This window comes from Silene latifolia, chromosome 10, assembly GCF_048544455.1.
Source record: "Silene latifolia isolate original U9 population chromosome 10, ASM4854445v1, whole genome shotgun sequence".
NCBI lineage: Eukaryota > Viridiplantae > Streptophyta > Magnoliopsida > Caryophyllales > Caryophyllaceae > Silene > Silene latifolia.
In genome coordinates this window covers 154,651,371-154,666,467 of record NC_133535.1, presented here as the reverse complement: position 1 = coordinate 154,666,467, position 15,097 = coordinate 154,651,371, and positions in this window count along the sequence as shown.

Below are 15,097 nucleotides of genomic sequence, written 5' to 3'. Positions count from 1 at the left end.
TTTTCATTTTCATTGAGTTTTCATTTTATTATTATTATTATGATGTATGCGCAATATCAAATTGTAGTATAAATCTCTAATTATTGGTGACATGTTACATTATATATTCCAACGCTTGGAATATTAATTGACAAATTTGTAAATTGTACTAAATTGTCTTATATCCTTTCGTGCACTTTATTAGTTTTCCGTGTACTCTTCAACTTGTATTTTGTCAATCAGGTTATAAATCAAATATCTTAGTCGACAAACAAATTATAAATCAAATGTCTTAATGGAAGTGTTGAAGTTATATGTTACAAGCAAAGATATAAATCGGATCTTTTAATGCGAATCAAGATAAATATTTTGCATGGTTTTTGAGCGAAATCCGATGATCATTCTCCAATCCATTGATCCATTTTGAATGATTTCAAACCTTTAAATCATTTTTTTGTTTTCCATCAAATATTTTCTTCGAGATATGTTTACTTTTTTTGTTTGTATATATTTTTGTTATCTCATAATCATTTGTTACGAATATTTTTTAATTATCACCCAACTTCTCTTTTTTTTGTCCATTTTTATATTATCACCCTTTTTCTTTAATTTCTACTTTGGGACGTACATTTTACTAAATGTTTCTTATAACTTTTTTTTTTATAAAATTACAAAATAATGTCATCGTTTAAGAGTAAAATTCTCACATTACTCCACCAATTGCAAACTTTTTCCTTTTATTTTCAATTGGTTTTTATGTTTTCTTAATCTTAATTATTGCCCACAAGCAAATGAGATGATAATTAAAAAAAAGGAAGAAGTATAATAATACAAATTGTGTATCCTTATTTCTTTGAAATTCATTGAGATAGGCGTTAAAACTCCTCACATAAAAGTTCACCAACAACAAAAAATATAGAGATGACTATAATTAACAAGAGATGTAGAAATGAAACTAGAATGATGTCCGTTGTTTAACAAATACATTTTCTCGTGTATCCTCTCAAAAATTGCTCACATAAAATTTATTTTTAAAATTATTGAATGCGTATTTAGTCTAAAATTTTATTTGTATAAGTCTCATGTCATCAACTCCTTGCTAATAGTTTAAGTATATCACTTAGGTCTTTCGTTATACAAAAATCATTTCAATAATATTTCTCCCAATACGATGGAAATCAATTGAATTTACAAGGACGATGTTGCAAGACCGATGAATCGACAAGAATTGTTAATGTATTATTTGTTAAAAGTTTAACAAACTCCATTGCATTTAAAAAAATAAACTTGTAAATTTAGCCTAATTAGTAAGATAAACATAAGTTGTATTTTAACATAGCGCTTTTTGCGCATTATTCATATCGTCTCTAATTGACCAAAGGTAATATGTAAAATTCGGTTATAAAATATCATTACCATCCATTCATTTATATATTTTACATATTTACTTTATTTTACATTTGTTTTTCATTAGAATACATTAGGTAATAAGGAATAGAATTAGATGTCCAAGTGTCCAACATTTTGTTTCTTTGCCGGATAAAAATAGGACCAAGGTTCTTCGAACGCACCAAAACAACACTAAAAACAATATATCAAGTACTAGAATACCAAAAGCCATCAATGTTGAGTGAACTGAATAACCACCGTGACAAAGCCAAGCGCCCTCGAAATCCAGAGACAGTCTAAACACCGTAAAAAAAGCAGGGAACAAAAACAGAAAGGGGACCGAAAATAATTAACACAACAAGACAACAATCAGTAAAAGGACAAAGACAATGAGGACCGTCGCAAAATAAGAGTAGTTTGCAAAGTTAATATTCCACTATTTGAATGCAATTTTACGTTTTCCCATAATTTGTGTTGACTTTGCTTATAGGCTTTGAGAATAAGTTGTTTAAAGTGCTCTGATGAAACACGAGACAATACAATTTTCCATTTAATTTATATGTAATACCAGCCTTCGAAATCAGATAATGGGCATTCGTATGTTCTTTAAAATGAGGGTCTCATGGATTTTGGTGCTATAATATATCTTACTCTCATGAACTGTGACAGGACCCTTATTGCCTTGCTTAGGTATCCTACCAACATATCTCCAAGATAATAAGCAAAAAGAAAACAAGCCGAATAACGCATTCATGAACGATACCGCAAAAATAAAAGAACAAAAACAATCAAACCCGTGATTCTCACGGGTCATAAAACTAGTTTTAAGTTTTAAAACATGTCAAATACATATCAGTTAAATATATTTGTCTTTATATAATCGATATATAAGACAAATAGTACCGTCTAAAATGAGAATTTGTGGAAGAAAAGAACCATTGACATAATTTGTGTATATCTAAGAACACAAATTATTGTATAAATGCATATTCCCGTTTTAAACTTAAAACGAGTTAAATATGATAGAAGAATAAAAACAACAACAATCTTGGGTGATTTCCTTACATAATGCTAAGAGATAAATTAATTCTCATCATATAGCTACTTGAAACATAATTCTCACCATATAGTTAAGCTAGGATAGGATAATCCAAAGCTAAGGAATGGAAAAAACAATAAAATTGAATTTTCCGTAAGTATTGTCTTGTAAACAAAATTATTCCCTACATATTGCTACTTTAATTTCTAATTACAATTATGATAAAAGAATTTAAAAATGTTTTTTTATTTATGTGTATTAATATTACGTAAAAAATACTCGTACTTTTTCATAGTGTTCCGGGTATGAATTCCGAAGCAAGTTTGTTTACCACGCTAGCCTTGTCGAATAATGCCTCTTCTAGCCTTGACTGCTCTCCTCGGCCTCTCCTGCAACAATGAGCAAACTGAGGGCTTGGCTTTGTGCCAAGCGTACTCACTCCGACGCTCAAGTCAGTGAACTTACTGTGATTAAGTGGTATGAAGCTTGATTACGTGTATTGTAGAGAGATGAGAGAGATAATACCAATTTAAGTGGACTTTAGGTTGGATTCTGGATCCCCTCCTCAATGAAGATTGAGGAGTATTTATAGACTTTCACCTTTTGTCACGTAGTGGCCAAGTGGGCCAAGTGGCACAGCAGGTGGAAAGACTGATCTACCCTCGGCCGAGGGACCTATGGCAGGCCGGCGAGCCTGGTTGACTCCATGCCGAGGGTTCTTGGATATGAGTACGCGGGTATGTGCCCCGGCTGGTAGGTTGCCATCCGAGACCAGGGCCGGGCAGAAAAAGGCCGCATCGGCCGGGATGTCTAAGTCATTGGCTTCTTTGTGGATATCTTTGACCTCGTTCAATATGTTGACTTGGTGGTGACGGCACGAATATGCCCCATCAATTTGCCCCGGCGTAGTCTATGCCGTGGTATGGGCTCCGATGTATCTTTGAGTGTATATTCGTGCAAGTGAAAATTTTCTCGCCCCGACTTTTTCTCCTTCGGCTTACTTACGTACGGGCCGTACCGTATCCCCCTCCACATGGATGTGTAATGGACATCAAATGTGGAAGAGAAGGTGTCTTCTGGCCGGCGGACCCAAGTTTGAGAGTGCCGGTGTATTTTTGATTGCCCCCCGTCCGCCTAGCTTGGTTAGTCGTGTTGCCGGCGGAGAATAGATACTTTAGGAGTTTTCTTTGAGGAAGGTGAATAGGCAAAGGGATATGAAGGGTCGTGTTGAAGACGCTTGGTTCCGTTGCTTTGATTGACATTCAACTGTTGCGTTGATTGACATTCCGCGTACGCATGCCTGACATGTGTCTCTTCGTTGATTGGCTGACGCTTCATGGGCTGCGTTTTGATTGGTCCTCCTTTATGGGCCTTTGCCTATAAATACCAGATCTTTGAAGTGAAATTGGTTAACAATTTCATTCATTCTAAAAATTTTCTTCTTTCCAAAATTCCAAGTCTTTCCCTCTCTTCCGATCTTCAGAATTTTTACGTCGGCGTAGCACTTTTCTTCAAGGTAAACCAAAAAACCTTTTCAACTTTTTGTTTTGTTTTAAGTAATTGTTGTGAACCATGTCTTCTACTGATGCCGGTCCCAGTACCCGTGCGCCGGGGGGTTCCCCGTCGCGTTTTGATGAGGAGGAGGCGGTAGCCGCAATTCCGTTAAGGTCGAGGGGCCCTAGATCTCCTTCCCCTGAAGTTGACCCCAGAGTTCTGGAGCAGTGGGAGGATGATGACGACGTGGATGATGATGAGGAAAGGAATCCTTCCGGTGCGGAGAGGGCGACAGTCTTGCATCATTACGATGCCTGTACCATCGGCCCCAATCGTGCTTGGACCGATGAACTCGCCCTCACGCTCCGGCTCTGAATTTTTCAAGAGCACTTCTTTTTGGCAAGGGGTACAACATTGTCATCCCTAGAGAGGGTCGACTGTCTGTTGCCCTCCCGGGTCACATCGGCGTATATATGAGACACCTGGAGTATGGTCTCCGGTTTCCTCTCAATATTTACGTCTCTACCATAATACAGGCGATGAACGTTGCAGCGGCGCAGCTTCACCCGTTCGCCGTTAGGACTATAGTCGGCTTTGTGTGGCTGTGTCGCTTTAGGGGGGTGATCCCAACGGTAAATTTATTCCGCCGGATGCATTTCCTTCGAATGAATGTTCAAGGCGGCCGGGGGTGGTATAGCGTCCAGACTGAGCCAGGCTATCTCACCGTGTCTAAGCTCTCCTCCTGCAAGGGCTGGAAAGAACGGTGGGTGTATGTCGAGGTCCCAGATGATTATCCATTGCCTCGGTCTTTTGAGCATCGCGTCAACTTGCGGTGCGAGAGCAAAGGGGAGCGTGAGAAGATGATCCCCAAGGGCAAGAATAAAATGGAAGCCGCGAATGTCTATCTTAATGAGGACGAGAAGCAGGCACTGAAGCTTTTCGAGGTCGATGATGATGGGGCGCCGAAGGTTTGGTTGCCCCCGACGCAACTCATCTTGATGGACGAGCCGCTTTGCTATGTCGGCCTCATACCGGCCCTAGCACAGGGTGAGTGGGGGTCGGTGTGAGGCCCATTTCTGCTTTAATGTTTTTCGTTGTTTGTATCTTGACATGTCCCTTTGTCTAAGTGTTACTTTGTTTCTTTTACAGAGCACTTTGGTCCCGAACTGTCTGAGCAACTCCTCGAGAAGATGGGGCTGGATAAAGACGGAAACGTTACGGAGAAGAATCCGAAGGTCGATGTGAATGACCGCCGTCCGTCGCCCTCGACCTCTGAAGGGCTTGGACGAGACGGCGGCCCAGGCCAGGGTAGCTGGCGCCTTGCCTCGCCGGGTCCGAAAAGCCAAGTCTAAGGCGGCGACGGTGTCAACCTCGATTCCGCCTCCACCGAGGTGGAGGTCGTTAACATTGTCGATGGAGAGGATTCCGATCGAGGGGTCTCCGCTTAGGCGTAAGAGGAAAAGATCTCCCCATGCCGCCGATGCTTCGCCTCCGTCGCTCATGTTAATGCCGTAGCGAGGAAACGGGTCAACCGGTCAAGAAGAGCAAGCCCTCGGCACGAGATCTAACTTGCGGCTCAGATTTAGCCGGCTCATTAGATATACCTGATGACCGGCTCTACGGTATGTCCATGAACGTTGACGTGGACTCTTTGGTTGAATTTTTGTAGATCAACCGGCGCAGATCATCCCAATTACCGAGCGGCGAGTTGAGAAGAGGCCTATGCAGACGGCGGGAAAAAATACCGACTCCGTACTCGCGTCGATATCCAACGACCGGCTCATAGCGGAGGGTACAAAGCTGAGCAAGAAGGTTGGGATTTGGTCCGATCTGGCCGGCTCTCGTATTAGGGAGCAAGAAAAGGCCTTGGCCGAGACGGGACCGTTGATAGAGCAGCTGAGGCTCGACGTTGTTGCCGCAAAGGGGGAGGCCGGGAAGGCTAACCTTGACCTCCTTGCCGCACAAGCGCGGGTCGAGGAAACTAAGAAGCTGCTGTCGGCCGAGAAGGCCAAGGTAGAGGCTGCTGAATTTGCCGCCGCCAAGTTGAAGGAGGAACGGGACAGGTACAAGGGCGGCTACGACGTTGTTGTCGCCCAAAGGGAGGAGTCGAAAAGGGCGTATCGGCTCCAAGCGGAGTCGCACAGGGAGACTAGTGCTATCCTTGCCCAAAGGGAGAAGGATATTGAGACACTTCAAAGCACGATTCTCCCTCGCATGTGTGCTCAGTATAGGGACCTGACCGAAGAAGCTTTCAGGGAGGTGGTAGATGAGGTCTATCCGGATGGCTCCTTTCTGTGGACAAAATTTGACGAGCTGTTCGACGATAGGCTTGAGGCTAAAGAGAAGGCTGCGGCGGATAAGGCTGCCGAGGATGCGAGGGCCAAGAAGGAGGAGGAGGCGAAAGCTGCCGAGGCGACCCTTGCAGAGAAAGCCAAGGAGGAGTCCGCTAGACTGAAGGCAGCTGAGGATGCTAGGGCTGCTAAGAAAGCTGCGGCGGATAAGGCTGCCGAGGATGCGAAGGCTGCTAAGAAAGCTGCGGCGGATAAGGCAGCTGAGGATGCCAAGGCTGCCAAGAAAGCTGAGGATGCTAAGGTGCCCAGATTGCATCTAAGCCGCTCACCGAGGGTAACGCCGCCGATGGCGGTAAGGGCAAGCAAACAACAGGCATAGGGAGAGGCGGTCGTCACCGGGCTCACCGGCGTCTCGGATAGCCGGCTATTCGGGGCCAACTATTAAGCCTTTTCTCCCTGCCATCCTTTTGGCGCTTCAAAGAACCAGTCCGCAACCTTTTGCTTTACTTTTCTTTGTATTTTGTAAGACCTTGGTAGGTAGAGTCTTGGCTTATCCCAAAGGGGACGGCCGTCGTCTGTATTTCTCCTTCTTGCAACTTCGTTATCTTTTCCTTAATGAGATTTTGCTTGCTTTGCCTCTGGCTTGGCCGAGGCCTTTTGATTTATTCCTTCACTTGTCTTCTCGCGTTAATTAATTGAGCGCTTTTCGTTTTTACCTTTGGCTTTAGCCGAGGCAGTTAGAATGCGTATCTCAACTGTGTTTAACGTCTTTAAACTCGGTCTTAATTTGCCGAGGGCAGTTGCGTTAATTAATTGAGCGCTTTTCGTTTTTACCTTCGGCTTGGCCGAGGCAGTTAGAATGCGTGTCTCAACTGTGTTTAACGTCTTTAAACTCGGTCTTAATTTGCCGAGAAAGCGATTTGCGTTTCACTCGTCTCTTCCCGCCGATTCACGGGCAACGGAGTTTACGTTTTGACCGCCGTTGAACGTATGTTAGCATAACGGCTCGTCCCCTCGTCACTCCCGTTAAAGGCCGGGATGATCGAGGTTTTGGCTCTGTCACTTTGTGTACATATGTTAGTAGTCCTTCTGATTGGGGTGGATTAACACTTCGATGAAAAACTTGGATGATTCCTCATTAGATATGAATATGCATTGGGGTGCCAACAATTTGTTTTGGGCAACTCCGCTGTTATACAAAGTATTTTCTGAGATTGTCGGTGTTCCAGTGGCTCATCAAAGGTATATCTCCCATGTCCGTCAGCCGGTATGTACCCGGCCTCATTTCTTCAACTACCTTGTAGGGACCCTCCCAGTTGGCCGTCAACTTGCCATGGATGTTTCCTTTGTTGGTGGCAGCTGACTTCCTTAGGACCAGATCTCCTACCTTTAAGTCCCTTTTGTGGACTCTTCGGTTGTAGGCCCTTTTCATTCGGCTCGATATACCGCTAAGTTAAGGCGCGTCGTATCTCGGCTTTCTTCGACCAGGTCCGGGGAGGTTCTTAGGCCTTCCTCGTTTTCATCCGGGTTAAAAGTGGCCGTTCTGAATGTTGGCACCGTTGCTTCAATCGGCAGGATCGCCGGACCCGTAGACAGGTGAAAAGGACTGTACCCCGTTGCTTCTTTCTCCGTGGTCCGGAGGGACCATAATACGCCGGGTAGCTCATCGGCCCATCTTCCCTTGAGGTCTTCAACTGTCTTCTTCAAGCCGTTGAGGATCGTTTTTATTGGTCGCCTCCTTTGTCGTTGCTTCTCGGGGTGGAGACGGAGGAGTATGCAAATTTGACGCCGAGTTCTTCCAACCGACTCATTATTGTGTCACTCCAAAATTCTCGGCCATGGTCGAACACCATGACTTGGGGTAACCCAAAGCGAGTTATGACATTTTCCCAGATCACCTTTCTTACGGCCGCCGCAGTTTTCGCAGACACTGCCACGGCCTCAACCCATTTGGTGAAGTAGTCGACGGCGACGATTAGGAACTTTCTTCCTCCGGATGCCGTTGGAAATGGCCCTAGTAGATCCATTCCCCACTGTGCAAAGGGAAGGGGATTAAGCGGTTGCGAGTCTCGGGAAGGTGCGTGTATCACCGGAGCGTGCATCTGACAGCTGTTGCATTTTCTGGTTTTGTTTCTGGAATCTTCAAGCATGGTGGGCCAGAAGTAGCCGGCTCGGAGAGCTTTGTGGGCTAGTGTTCTTGCCCCCATGTGATGACCACAGATGCCTTCGTGTATCTCTGTCAGTATTAGCTCTGCATCGGCTGGACCGACACATTTCAGGAGTGGCCTTGTCACGGACCTCCTGTATAACTCTCCTTCAAACACCAAGTACCTTCTTTGCGATCCTTTTTATCTTTTGCGAGAGGTTGCGGTCCCCTGGTAATTCGTTTGACAGTTTATACCTCTTTATCGGAGTCATCCATGTCGTCTCGGCTTCCACGTCGCACACCATGTCGATGGTTTCATCAATGCTTTTAGCGTTCTCGATGTCCACCAAGCACGGTTGGTGATATTCTTTATGGTTGAACGGCCAGCTTTGAGAGAGCGTCGGCCCGGTTGTTCTCGGACACTGGGATGTGTCGCATTTTGAATGACTTCAATTTTGAGGTCTCGGCTTTTACCTTTTCCAGGTATCTTACCATCCCATCGTCCGAGCCAGTACTCTCCTTCGTATTGGTTGGTCACCAAGAGAGAGTCTGTTTTCAAAATGATGTGTTACCCGTGCGACTCGGCTAACTCAACTCCGGTTATCACTGCCTCATATTCGGATTCGTTGTTTGAGGTCGAGAAGGTAAACTTCAAAGCGTACTCGAACTCGTCCCCGTTTGGGCTGATGATAAGGATGCCGGCTCCCGAGCCGTTCGTTGTGGAGGATCCATCGGTATATACCTCCCACATGCCGGACACGACTTTTCCCGATATGTGCACTCGGCCAAGAAGTCTGCGGCGCCGCCCTTTATCGAAGGCCTCGGTTTGTATTGAATGCCGAAGCCAGATAGCTCCACTGCCCATTTGATAAGTCTGCCTGACTGTTCGAATTTTTCCAATGCTTTTTCCAACGGCTGGTCGGTTAAGACCGTCATGGGATGTGCGTCGAAGTAGGGTTTCAACTTCCTTGCGGCAACAACCACGGCAAAGGCTGCTTTTTCAATCAGCGGGTAGTTTCTCTCGGCGGGCAACAGTGTATGGCTGATAAAGTATATTGGGTGCTGCTGCTTGTTTTCTTCTCTGACGATCACGGCAAGATCGACCGTGGCCGAGGTTCCGCTAAATATAGATATAGCGTTTCCCCAGGCTTCGGCCCGGGACAGTGGTCGGGAGAGTTTGCAGGTGGGCCTTCGGATTGTTTGAAAGCCGTGCTCTGTTCCTCCCCCAGCCAAGTCTTTATTCCCCTTCAACACTTTGAAGAAAGGGGTGCTCTTGTTACCGACCGAGAGATAAACGGGCAAGGGCCGCCATCCTTCCGGTCAGTATCATAACCTCTTTGCGGTTCCTCGGCTCCGGCAGTTTGAGAATTGCTTGGACTTTTTCTGGATTGGCATCAATTCCCCTGGCGCTAACAAGCACGCCGAGGAATTTGCCGGCCCGGACACCGAAGTTGCACTTTGTTGGGTTAAGCTTCATCTTGTATTTCCTTAGTGAACAAAATGTCTCGTGTAAATCGGCTAGGTGCTCGCCGTCGGACTTGCTCTTGACAATAGCATCGTCGACGTAGGCCTCAATGTTTCGCCCTTTTTGATTTTGGAATATTTTGTCCACCAGTCTTGTGTAAGTCGCGCCGGCATTTTTCAAACCAAACGGCATCATTTTGTACATGTAGGTGCCGTGTATGGTGATGAATGCGCATTTAGGCATGTCTTCCTCTGCCATGAATACCTGATGGTATCCGGAAAAGGCGTCGAGCAGGCTCAGCATTGTGTAGCCTCGCCGTGGCGTCTATTAGGCTATCTATCCGAGGCAAGGGGTAGCAATCTTTCGGGCATGCTTTATTAAGTTGCGTAAAATCAACACACATCCTCCACCCCCCTGATGACTTTTTAACCATTACTACATTAGCTAGCCATTCAGGGTACGTACAAGGGATGATAAAGCCTGCATCTAACAACTTATCGACCTCGGCCTTGATGGCATCTTCCTTTTCGGCCGAGGAGTTTCTCACCCCGCTTCACAGGGCGAGCGCTGGGAGTACGTTCACTTGTGAACGATGACTTCTCGGCTTACACTGGCATCTCGGCGGCCGAGTACGCAAAGACGTCTTTGTTCCTTCTCGGCAGGTCTAGGAGATCGGCCCTGAATTTTGGTTCCAGCCGACACCGACGATCACGGTGCGTCCCGGATCAATCTCTATCTGTTTTCGGTCTCGGCCCCTTCGACCATGGCGACGTGGTTGGTGCTCATCGGTTCGTCCTCCTGTCTTAAGGACGGGTTCTTCCCTTTTTCCTCTTTCTTTGCCACTTTGAAGGATTGCATGTTGCATCCTCTGGCCGATATTTGGACGTTGACCACCTCGTCTTTTTCGTTCTTTGAGACGAGTTTATGAACCTCCCCGCGGTCCGAGACATACATCGTTGTCGGGGCCGGATGGACATTACAAAGATCGACCTCACTCGGGGTGACCCGACCGATGAGAACGTTGTATGCGGATGAGCCGTCGATGACCACGAACTCGGACATCACATTCTTGGCGCGTCGGACGGGCCGAACATCACCGGTAACTTGATAGACCCTGTGGGGGACCAAGCCCGCCCCGGAGAAGCCGTACAATGGGTTGGTGCATGGGCTAAGGTCCGCAATTTTCGTGCCGAGCCCCGTAAAGCCCTCCCGAACATGATGTTCGTGTAAGCACCCGTGTCAATCGGCATCTCATGACCAGGTGGTTGGCTATGTCTAAGTGGACTACGAGTGGGTCGCTATGCGGGGCGATGATTCCTTCGTAGTCCTTCTTCCCAATAGTTATGTTCGGGATGTTGGAAGGGCGGGCCGCTGTAGTGGGCACGAAGTTGACGGCTTTGATACGATTCGTTCAGTGCCGCTTGTGCCGTGAGCGGATCCGCCGTCTCGTTTCCCGATGACAACATGAATTGTTCCTATTCGTTGGAAGACCGATTTTTTATCCGAGCCACCGGTGTTAGTCTTTTCGCCTCCGCAACATATTTGCCGAGGCTCCCTTTCGGATCGCTCTTCAATGGCATTCTTCAAATGGCGGCGATCGTTGGTTAAGTGACCGGTGTGGCCGTGGTACTCACAAAGACAGGCTCGTGTCACCGTCCCCCCTAGGTTTGGGGGCCTTTCCCACTTCCTCGCCCTCGTTCTCGCTCGGGGAGAAGACCTCGGCGGCCGATACGACCGGGGGGTGTGATCTTTGTACTTCTTATGGTAATACGGACTGAACTCCCCCCCGTCCGCGGGTTTTGCTTCCCGGGCGGCCTGTCGGTCCGCGACCTATTATTGTCACGGCGCCCTTCATCCGGCTTGTCCTCCCGGTGGCTCTTTCTTTCGAGTGCCGGCCTCGCCGTGGCCTACCCATATTTTGTGATAGTCTTCGACCTTAATGGCCCGGGTCGGCCAATTTCTGGCGGACTCAAGGCTCGTGCCACCGCACTTGATGAGCTCGTTTTCAAGTCCCCTCCGGGGAGGCCTTTCATCGGTGCGAAGGCCGCTAGTTGTTCGGCTCCCTAATCCGTCTGAACCCGGCATCGAACCTCTTCACATAGCTTCGGAGTGACTCGCCTCCCTCCCGCTCGATGGTCGGGAGATCCGACGTCTCGACGGCTCTCCTTTATTGGTAGAGTATCTTGGGCCAAAAACGCGTCTCTTAGGTCGGAATAGGAGTATACCGACCCATCGGGTAGCCCCTTGTACCCGGCTTTGCGCCATTCCAACCAAGGTCGTTGGGAAAACTCGGCACTGACCTCGTCGGGTTGCTCCCACACCGACATGTGAGACTCGAAAGCCTCGGCATGATCGGTTGGGTCGCCCTCTCCTTTGTATGATATGGACGGTAGCTTTAGCTTTGGCGGCACTGGTCTCTAGGACGAGGCACCGAGGGGCTGCTCCGACCACGTGTCTAATGACACGCGGCGATCGGCTCCTCGCATCCCTAGCCGCCCCTCCCCGTGGTGGGAAGGGCTTCTTCTCCGACTCGGTGAGTCGGACTCCTTCTTCGACTCGTGAGTCGGACTCCTTCTCCGACTCGGTGAGTCGGACTCCTTCTCCGACTCGGTGAGTCGGACTCCTTTCGCTCGTCCGGGGCATGCCTCGTGGGTGTCGCGCGACATCGTCCTTCCGCGAGTGCGGGAAGGGCTTAGTTCTACCACCGACACTCCGGGCTCCCCGCGTCTTGGTAAGCTCGGCCTCTCTTAGTGCTTCGTTCGGGTTTCTCGGAGTCACCTTTTGGGCCCTAGCTTCCTGGACCGGTCCCGCCGCTCTTGTCGGTGTGACGGTGTGGAGCTTGCGCCCGACAATCGAGTCCAGGAGCTGTTTTAGCTTTGCCGCATCAACCACACGCCCCATGACGGTGACCTGGTCGGCGGACAGCGGCGTATCTGGTATTATTGGCATCCCGAACTCCGGTTGAATTATCCGGCTGGTGGAGGGCTGCACAACTCCAGAATTGTGGACGGTATCATCCGGGTGGAGGGGCTCTTCGGTTACGAACACCTCTTGTTCTTTTGACATCTTCTTAGCTTTTTGGGTGGGTTTTTTTTTCTTTTTGTGTTTTGGGAATGACTAGCTTCTAGTATCTCTTCCCCACAGACGGCGCCAATTGTTCCGGGTATGAATTCCGAAGCAAGTTTGTTTACCACGCTAGCCTTGTCGAATAATGCCTCTTCTAGCCTTGACTGCTCTCCTCGGCCTCTCCTGCGACAATGAGCAAACTGAGGGCTTGGCTTTGTGCCAAGCGTACTCACTCCGACGCTCAAGTCAGTGAACTTACTGTGATTAAGTGGTATGAAGCTTGATTACGTGTATTGTAGAGAGATGAGAGAGATAATACCAATTTAAGTGGACTTTAGGTTGGATTCTGGATCCCCTCCTCAATGAAGATTGAGGAGTATTTATAGACTTTCACCTTTTGTCACGTAGTGGCCAAGTGGGCCAAGTGGCACAGCAGGTGGAAAGACTGATCTACCCTCGGCCGAGGGACCTATGGCAGCCGGGCGAGCCTCGGGTTGACTCCATGCCGAGGGTTCTTGGATATGAGTACGCGGGTATGTGCCCCGGCGGGTAGGTTGCCATGCCGAGACCTGCCGGGCAGCCGAAAGGTCGCATCGGCTGGGATGTCTAAGTCATTGGCTTGCTGTGGATATCTTTGACCTCGTTCAATATGTTGACTTGGTCAGCGGCACAGAATATGCCCCATCACATAGCTTTATTTATATTTTGTGTCCGAAATAGTCTGATTAAAATTTAACATCGAAGGTAGTACATGTCCGAGTTATAATTCATCTTTTTTTTTTGCAATAAGCCATACATCAAGTGTGAATTGTAAAAAAATAAAACATGTTTGGCTTATTGCAAAAAAAAAAAAAAGCTAACGGTTGCAAAAAGAAAATTATGAAAAGATATATCGGGCACACAAAATAAATCTATGAAAAAGTTGTTTTTAAACTAATATTAATATACTCAAATAAAATAAAATATTTTAAATTCTTCTATCATAATTATAATTTAAATTTTATTATTATATAATATTATATGTCAAATAATTATAATATATACCTAAATATGTCTTCTTTAAATTAAAAAATAAATAAAAATTAAAGTAGCAATATATAGGGAATAATTTTCTTGCAAGACAATACTTATAGAAAATCCAAGTATATGTTCTTTCCGATCCTTTTACATTGGGTTATCCAATCCTACCTTAACTATATGGTGAGAATTATTTTTCAAGTAACCATATGGTGGGAATTATTTTATCTCACAACATTATGCAAGGAAATCACCCAACAATCTTCCTTGAAGACAGACATGTCCTTCACATGTTGGAGAGAGGTCAAGTAATACTAAGTGAGTAGATAAGATAAAAGCAGAATGTTTAACGAGTCAAGTAATACCCAAGTGAATAGATAAGACAAAAGCAAAATGCTTAACCCGTCTTCAGTTTTGTGACGGATATGTCTGTCTTCAATGAGAATTTGTGTAAAAACAAAATGTCAAGACTAGTAAAAAGTTTGTTTCATTTATGCAAGTGGGGTGCTATATGATCCGTTTTAATCTTAAAATAGATATGTTCGTATTAATGGAGACCTACTCACTTAAAAAAATTCATGATAATAGTTTTTTTTTCCTTTCGTGAGACTGCAAGTCTGCAAACCATATATATCAGATAAGTCATTCAAAGGTGACAAGCTTCAAATCTAAAAGGCATAGACTTAGGCCATAAATCTTCACAAGATTGCTCTTGGGTAGGGATGGCAATGGGTATCATTCAGACACTACAAATTCTCGTTTAATACGGTAATATTCGTCTTTAGCTTAAGACGGGTCAACTATCATACCACATTACCACTTGTGTATATAAGGCAAATATATTGATTTTCACAAAAACTTTGGAGAGACGGTCTCTCCTTAAGTTATTGAGAGACCATTTTGTCCTACCCTTTACATATTTTTCGTACCCCTTTTATTATAAAATGTATCTATTATATGGTACATGTTTTCATAACAATTGTACCTATTTTATCACATATTGTAACCATTCTTTTAAGTACCCTATTTTATGGTATACGTACCCATTTTACTACTTTTTGTAGCATTTTTTCTATTAATTTATAATTAGTCTCTCAATAAATTTATTAAGAGACCGTTTCTCAGAAAGACCAACTAAAATATACAATTAGTAAATACATGAGCTGTTTTAACTTTAAGATAAATAATACGAAGTACTTACACTTCCAACA